We start from the raw sequence: 8,991 nt of genomic DNA, 5'->3' as shown, positions 1-8,991 counted from the left end.
GAAACAAGAACTAGCCATGACAGGGAAAGGGGGTTTCTGGATCCCAGGGCAGACCTGGTAACAGCTGTGGCATAGCCCAGGGCTCAGCTAGGCTGGAGAAGGTCTGCTCCTTTCCAAATACCCACAGGACTGAGTGTCCAAACACCAGGACTTGCTATTGGGAAAAAAGAAATTAATCAAAGAAAGAGCTGTATTTCAGAAGAGAACACAAGAATACTGGAATAGAAGGCAAACATTTTATCTGTCCAGTTGGTTAGAGATTACACAGACAAATTTATAGGTGTTAAATTGGACACCAGAGGGCTTCCATATTGTTCTGTGAATGAATGTATTGCAGAAGTAGTAATATTAAATACAACAGAGGTAAAGTAGTGTTAAAAACCCCACATGTTCTATGCTCTGTGCCATGATTAGCTCGGATGACAGGCAAATTACGGCTGAAAAGAAGGATTTTCAAGGATTCGCCTTAAATTTATCTATCAGCCAGTGATGACGCCTTCAGCATTGCAGTGCTATAGGACAGTGTTTTACAGCATCAGTTACGATTACTTAGGGCACTGGCCTAGGAAGGAAGAACAGCACCTACTGATGCCCCAGCACCCAGGTGTACAGCATCTGGGGCTTTCCTTCAAGGGCTTCTGTCCAAATACTTACCAGACCCAACCTCACTTAGCTTATAAGATTTGACAAGGCCACCTCAGACCAAGATACCATGGCTACAGGCAGCAGCACGGGGAGTGTTGCTTACCACGCTTACTCAAATAGGAGGAGATAGTCTGCAAATGGTAACGAGCAAGAGAAGCAAAGAGTCTAAAAGAAGAGTCAAGGCAGGGGAGAAAAGAAGAGGCTGAAGCTAAAAAGTGGTTCTGGAGTGAGGCTTATGTGTTGGTGCAGAGGCTAAAAACATTACCAGGCTCCTCCAAAGGGCTTATTTGAAAAAACTGAATGAATTTCAGAGCAGAACCAATGCCTCTATAACCACTGCTTCTGGGATAGATTTACAGCATAAACCCACTGGGACAGATTCAATGTTGGAGTGAGTGAACGTAACTCTATTGAAGTTAATGGACTTGCGCCCGCTTATATCAAAGATGAATTTAGTCTATAGAGAAGGAAAACGGGATTTAACCTGCAAATCACCTGTTATAGAGACTAACAATATAATATATGATGAAAAGACAAGGAAGAATTCAGGAGTTTGCTTAAAATGCTTCATTCTGTGCTCATCCAGATCACCTGCATTCCCTGTGTTTCTAATTACCCAAAACCTTTCCCACTAGCTAGCACCGTGAAGAATAGTATTTAACATTCGTATTATAGTAACAACCAGAGATCCTGTGAGGGTCCCATTACACTCAGTGCTCTACAAACACAAAAGCATGCCTAATCCCCTCTCCGAAGAACTTCCACTTTTTTTCTGTGGACATGGAGGCCAATTAGAGCTGCTGAAGTTCAGAGTTGGAGTCAAGATTTAACACTGTGGGACTGATACGCAAGGGGCAATAACTAGGAGACATATCTAGCTACAGCACAGCCAGTTTTAGGGAGATCAAGACTGGAATATATGGACTCCAGTATTCAAATATCAGATTAAAATCAATTAATAGAATGAATTGGGGGACGGTCTACTGTATCTTTGTTGATGTTAATAGGGTAATAAATCAACAGGAGAGAAGACTGATGAGGAATAAATAATTGCTGTTTGTATATGAAATCTTGCATTGTGCTCTGTAAGTATTCTGAGGGACTTGGATGAAAGTAACTATCATTATAGTGTACTATTAAGGCTGTTACTAATCACATTAATAATACCAATACTGTTGACTTGTAATTTGAAAGTATCGTCTGCTGCATCCTGGCTTGTGGATGATGCAGCTGGGTAATGAAGCAATGGCAGGTGATGCAGGGATTTTTCTCTTGGAGGAACAATTTGTGACATGGTCACAGGTGCTGCTTGCACAGACACAAGGCAGTGATGGTCGTGTACTCACTCTGCCATGGCTGCATGACAGTTTATAAGACAAGCTCACTCCCAGAGTGTATACAAAACATTAAAAGCAAGAAATAAACAAATTGGTTTAAATCTCATAAAACACTACTTTAAAAAAAAACATGGGACCAACCCTTCAGTCTTACCCATACTGCTTTCTTACACCACTCTATCAGTAGGTGGGTTTTCAAGTAGTTGTCTTAGCTGGAGCAACTTTCAGGTGGATTATAGTATGTGTAGGTAAGTGGGTAGGTCTATGCAACACTTCCCCCTCACCCTTTCCTCCTGCTTCTCCTCCAAGGTGGCATTTCAGAGGCATGCCAAGAAAGGGCAGCCCCAGAGGGACTGTCAAAAAACAGCACAACCCAGAGCAGCCCTGAGGCTGTTCTGAATTGCACCAGGGGTTAAACCTGCCTCCAGCCAGCCTCAGGATTCGGGGTGTACATACAGCATGGCACAGCCCACTATCTCCCCACCCTGTGGTAAACTGATTGATACTCAAGGGCGTCTGAGAGCAAACTGAATAGAGCTAGTCTGGATTCGGAGTGCTGTAGCAGGGAGCAAAGCCTGGTCCTTTACCCCCTGCTTTGCCCAGAAGAAAAGACCATCCATGTTCTGTCTCTCAGCCACCAAAACCTACGCCAGAAGAGCCTCCACAATTTTCCCCAGGTGTGGCCTATACCCAAGTCTGTGATGTACAGAAGTAACTACCTGTCTGCAAATACATTCAGCAAGTCAGCCCATGCTAACACTCCCAGGACAAGTACAAGCAGGGAAAAGCATTGCATTTTTAAATGGGCATCTACTGTTGGAGGATGTATCCTTTGCTGTCCAGGACTGGGAAGCCTCTAACACTGGTTAATTATCTCTAAGATGAAGGGCTTAATTGGGAATGTCACAAGCTAAACTTTCTTCCCTTTGAAGAGCTGTCTACCTCACGTGGTGCTCAGAGAAATAGTAGACAGCAAACTCAGTTCAGTTTTCATTGTTTCTTTTCTGTTCCATAAAAATGCAAGCAGTCATGGAAATGCTATCGAACGTGTCTCCTGTGCTTCCATCCACATACCCCGTACTTCTGTGATGACACCCAGACTCAGGCGAGAGAATGATGGTGAAGGTCAAGTGTGGAGAAAGGAAACTCTAAACAATAATGGATGATTTATAGCATACAGTGAATCTTATCTGGGTCACACTTTTGAAGGGCTCCATTTCTCAACTCTTCTAATTCTTGAATTAATTAAGTTCTCACACCCATTATTTTGTTTTTCTTTTGCTATGCAGCTCGAGACACAGAGGCAACAGGCTGAGTGATGCACTTCAGAGCAGGGATTCTTCTTGCACTGTGCAAAAGATCTTTCAACAGTCAGCCTTGTCTCTGCAGCAACAGGACTCAGAGACACTCCTTGCTGAGGCTTCTTCAGTCTTCCTCTTGCTCTGCTTATTCAGACCTCTTCCACATCTTCCTTAATGACCACTACCCAGATTTCATTTGTGTGGCCTACTGAATAGGAAGTCTTTCCCCCACGCATGCTCATCCAAAAAGAATTAAGAGCCTTCTTATGACCCCCAGGCATGTGTGATTACATGGGGCAATGGACTCTTTCCAAAGAGGAGACTACTTAAGGGAAAAGACATGCTTATTCTCTCTGATGTTCACATTGCTTGCATAGACCTCATCCATCTTCCTGCATTGACACTCAGATTCTGCTGTTGCAAGTGCAATACAAGCACAGAGCTTGACAGAGGAACTAGGCAGTTATCTCCTTACAGTCTGATCTTCCACATTTTGTCCACAGAAGCCTTGATCCTAAAAAGTGCCCCCTGAAGAGCATCCTCGGTGTGTCTTCTACATGGGTAGCCATGTGAGCTCTTTGTAGGCTGCAGTCTGAAAACCATAAGCTCAAGTTTGGGAAATTGCCTACTAGATTCCTGTGGTTCTGTGAAAAAAGAGAAAACAGAAATAATAATAAATCGTTAAGGGCAATCAAAAATTAATTCTGCAATAAATCTATATGCAATCTGTCCCCTGTACTCCTGTGTGTTTACTTATATTTATAAGATTTGTTTTATGAATGATTTGCCATTAATGGAGAAAAGAGAGATTAAGAAACAAAAGCTGTAGCTTCAATCCATCATTAGGGAATTAATCAATTGGCAGCCTGTGCAGACAGCTATTTAGATCTGTGGCCTGAACAGTCTAATTGGGGGAAACATGTTAAAGGGGCTAGAATGATGTTCAAAGTAGCATAAATTAGCCCATTTTGGACCCATCACATGGCCTAATTTAACAACTTCTGTACCTCAGAGTTTGGCAAGTGATCACATCTCTTGAGCTTCTTTGCAGCTTCCTACACTGATAGAGCTGTGAAGTATATTTCCATCTGAAAACAATTAACTATAAACACTCCAGCTAGTCAATAAAAGGAAAGGGGAAGAAGCCTTCTAGCCTGCACTGTGAAACATTGTCCTTATCCGGGTTTGCCTCTCTGCCCAGCTGTAGGTGTTTGTAGCCATTGCTGCAAGTGAGGATAGAAGCAGGTGAAGGCCTCCTTCACCGTGGCTCTCAACTCCCCCATAGGGCTGATGGGGCTGGGATGCTCTTTGCACTCCTACACTCACCAGTGGTATGTGACTGCTTCCTACACTCCTGAAAAAAAAAAGAGGATGCATTTCAGGGTTTCCTACTTTTTATGTCAGTTGTAAAGTGTTTTGACCTCTGAGATATGTAAATAAAAGTGTTTGAGTGGAAAAACCCAACTGGAATAAGGGCTGTGGGTTCAAACCCATTATCTTTTACTAAGAACAAGTGAAAATTCATAAATGTAAGTTTCCTGGAAGTTCAGCATTTTCTGGGATCTGGGCCTTGCACTGGCTTTGAATTCAGCAGAAAGCCTGTTTATGATGGGCCCAACCAAATCCCCATGAATTCACTAAACTGCTTGGGTGTTTGAAATCTGGGATTCATCCCAGTGGTGAATTTCTCAGTCTCAGCATGGCGCTGCCACCGGTGCAATCAATGCCTATACGTTCTGCTGTTCACGCAGTTGAGGCCACTCAGCTCTAGCTCATACGGTTACTTCTGGTTACCTCATGTGGTGTCGGACAGATGCTGCCCAGGGACTTTCAAACACCATTTAGCTTTAGGGTTCTAAATGTTTCAGCATCTTTGCCAGACAGCACCCTGACAACACGGCTAAACCAAACTAACCTTATACATATATCGTACATGACGTTTGTTTTGGAGCAAACTTGTTGCCCTGCATTCCAGGCCTCTGGAGGCATCATGCCATTCTCTTTATTCATCAGGAGTATGCCCAAATCCCAGAGCTGGATAACTTGCAGCCTATCCACATGCTTCCTGTCTCTGAAGGAAAATGCAGAATGCGGCATCCAGACACAGTTCCAGGCGCAGTCGTTGTCAGCCAGGCAGGTTTCAAATATGCTTGCTGATAGCATCATTGATAACTGTATGCCCTTTCAAGCTCTGTTAGAGACAGAATGGTACTTGTGCAATTCTTGGCCTGGATCTTCTCCTGGCGGGTCAGGACAACTCAGTCTTTGGGCTTTAAGGAGTCAAAACGATTGCATATTCTCCCTGAGCAGTGCTAAAATGTCCAGTCACTGAGCATCCAGCTCCAATCTCATGTCCTCTGGAGGTAAGCCTGAGTTGTTCTGATTTATTCTGAGCTTTCAATGGCATAAATGAGATCAGAATATGGTTATCTTTTCCTACCGATATCGCCTCTGTTAGATTGTTGCATCTGGCATACAAGCAGCTGGCATTTTTTAAGATTTTTTTTTATCCATTTACTCACAACTAATTATTCATGAGTTTATACCTGTGACAGGATTTGGTTTAGAGGATCTCCTCCACACAACTCTGGGATCCACAGATTGTATATTTTGATAACCAAACCAACACCCAAGGCAGGCTGCAACTTGGGACATATCACTCTTTATATCTCATTCTTTATTCCATTGGCACTAGCTTTAAAAATAGATTGCAGAAAAATGTTTTCTTTTGAAAACATGGTAGCAGGTACAAAGCAAAAGCAACACCAAAGTTGCTGCAAAGACTAAAGGTACAGGAGAAAGTGTTCATTTCAGAAGTTGTTACCACAAAAAGACAAAGACTCAGAAGGAGCATCCCTCCATTTTGTCTCTCAAACCACCATAACAACAGTAACATGCAGCCACTGTCTGGGAGAAGGTAAAGTGAAGACACAGGTAATGCAAGATGAGGAATTGCCATGCATTACTTGAATATAATCCCAAGCCAACTTCAAACCACCTAATAACTGAGGCAGGGAGGGGGTCTGAAGCAAAGGTTTAGGCCATAAAGTGTATGACCACTGACTAAAAGCTTCAGCTCAATAGCAGTTCAAACACTGGCTGTTGCTAAAAATCCTCAGTACATGACAAAGGTGGGGGTCCAAGAAGGCCACTTATTCATCACCAGTTCCCTGAGAGGGAAGGAGAAGAGCATCTCTATCATTAGACTTCTTTTAGACATCTTTTACAGCACAAAGCAGCTTTCTCAGCATTTGACACCTTCTTTCGCAGGAGCACACTCATTCTGCTGGGAGACGTTCCCCTTGTATCTGCAAAGACAGGAGCAAAATATGCTCTGATGGGCACAGCATCCATTACTCCAGAAAGACATATTCCTTTGATATATTTCTGCCTGCCACAACAGTATCAGCTGGCATAGGAGGTCTAGTCTGGAAGCTCAGGCTCTGTGTAGGAACTAAGAAGTGGTGGTTTTGCTGTGCAGTGAAATATTTCAGAATAAATAAATAATACAGATGGGTCCGGACAGGGAGCAGAAAATTAATCTGTTCTTTCTTCCTTCAGCCTTGTATATAATGCTGCATTTGGCAGGCTACAAAGCTTTCTCTTCTTTCTGTGTCTTAAAAGACAATGCCAGATACTTGAAAAGGTAGCCTTTTAAATTTTGCACATTGAACATATTCGGTGTTTAAAGGAAGGGAAAAGGAGGGGAAAAAAGGGTGAAAAGATAAAGGAAAAGAAAAAAAGACATGATCTCACAACCTATGCAGTTTGAGCCCATGCTCCTATACCTCATAGAGCTACGCAGACCAATGTACGTATTTCAAAACCCATTGGTTTTCAGAGCTTTTGCCTTGGTATTTTAGTTACGGAAAACTTCATGTCAGGAAATAAAAGCAAAATGGAGAACCAGGAGAGGAACTGATGGAAAAGAAGCAGACTTTCATGGCATAGGAAATTTCTATCACTTTTAGCTAACATGTTACTTTCCCTTTTTCCTGGTATGCATGAACCCATGAACTGAAGTGTGCAAGACTAACAGAGTGTCAGCCAAGACCAGCTATTGACGCTACCCAGGAGCTTACTGAATGCACCAAAGAGAAGCAAAGTCATGTGAAAGAACTCACTTACAGCTACATACTGCTGCCATCCTTCCTACATGTAAGAAATCCCATCACTAATCTCAGTAGCCTACAGTGAAATCATTGCAAGATTTTTCCTATTTTGTTTTGCAAATCACAGTGCGCAATGTATGTTCTGTGTATGTTTTCCCAACATACAGTTACTTTACAGTAAACTGTAAAGATGAATATGAACTGGACATTTTAGAGATGTCTGTTTACATTTGCAAACTGGCCCACTTAAAGTAGGGATGTTTTGCTTCTAAACATTAAGTTACTTAGAGAAAATCTGTCACAGTAAGGGAGTTCATTGCTCAGTTTTGAATGGACTGTATTTTTTTCACTCTTCTTGTTTCCCATCTTCTTATGGCACTACTGTAAATATCTAGTTCTTTCAATAACATTTTTGCCTCCTCTTAAAAAGAGTTTCCACACTTACCTAATTTTGCATGGCATGAGCAAGAAGTGTCTAAGGCTTGGAGCAGTACATCATTTATAATACTCCTGCTAATTGAGGAAATGTGGACCAAATCTAAATAGTATGTCAACTTCAGCAGTTTAGGGAAAATTATATGTCAGATACCATTACACTCACAGGATATAGTAGAAGGAAATAGGCAGTAATCAATATGCTATATCATTGAGTTGGAATTGACTTCTACTTGGCAACAAACCATTAATCTGTGTAGACATACCAGCTCAGAAATGCTCTGAAAGCCAAAGCATTTGGTTAGGAGCCTGCATAAGCCACAAATAACACAAGACCATTAAGTTAGGTAGTATTTGGATTGTCTTTTTCATTTACTTACTTGTGAGTTGAGAGGGTTTTGTAACATTGTTTTCCAAAATGAAACGGGTAAGAGTAGTGCAGGTTGATGTCAGTCAGCATTCAAGACTTTATCAAATAAATACAGGTTCATAACCTCTCTATCCCAAACTATATTTCTTCTCCACCACAGCAGCCACTAAATTATTCCCAGCTAAACTTCCTTTCACCATGAATCATCTTACTAATGAGGCATGCCTTCTCACAAATCCAGAAACCAGGCCCCCTGCTGTGGAGAGCTAACACCCCATCAGCTCTCATACCCCATGTCTAGCACTGTATAATCCATGCTATGTGCCATGCATATTATGTGTATGCAGCCACCCTTCATCAGAGCTAATGCTACCAGGTTTTGGGTTGATTGGCTCAGATGGATGAAGCAAAGCAGCAGCTGGGAGGAGCTATTTGATTAATAATAAATAGATACAAAGATTTATGATTAACATAGAACATCTTAATGATTTACCATAGCAATGAAACCAATAGGCTGGTATTCCAATCCGATTTCCACAAATTTGTATAATCCTCAGGGTAAAACAATTTAATGTGCTGTCTCTTTTATAGTTACAAAAGGCCTTTCATATGATCAATTATACATAAGAGTATAATAAATGTAACTTTCTTCATACTAATCACATCTAACTTAAATTCTCTTGTCGGTCTTTGGAGTGTATGTAGCATTCCCCATAAAGTTTTTAGTCTCAGCTCTTAGCAAAAGTTAATATACCCAGAACTTCCAAATAAATCATCAGTACAAGGGTCTT

The sequence above is a fragment of the Haliaeetus albicilla genome, chromosome 3, assembly GCF_947461875.1.
Source record: "Haliaeetus albicilla chromosome 3, bHalAlb1.1, whole genome shotgun sequence".
NCBI classification, from domain to species: Eukaryota; Metazoa; Chordata; class Aves; order Accipitriformes; family Accipitridae; genus Haliaeetus; species Haliaeetus albicilla.
This window is presented reverse-complemented; position numbering follows the sequence as displayed.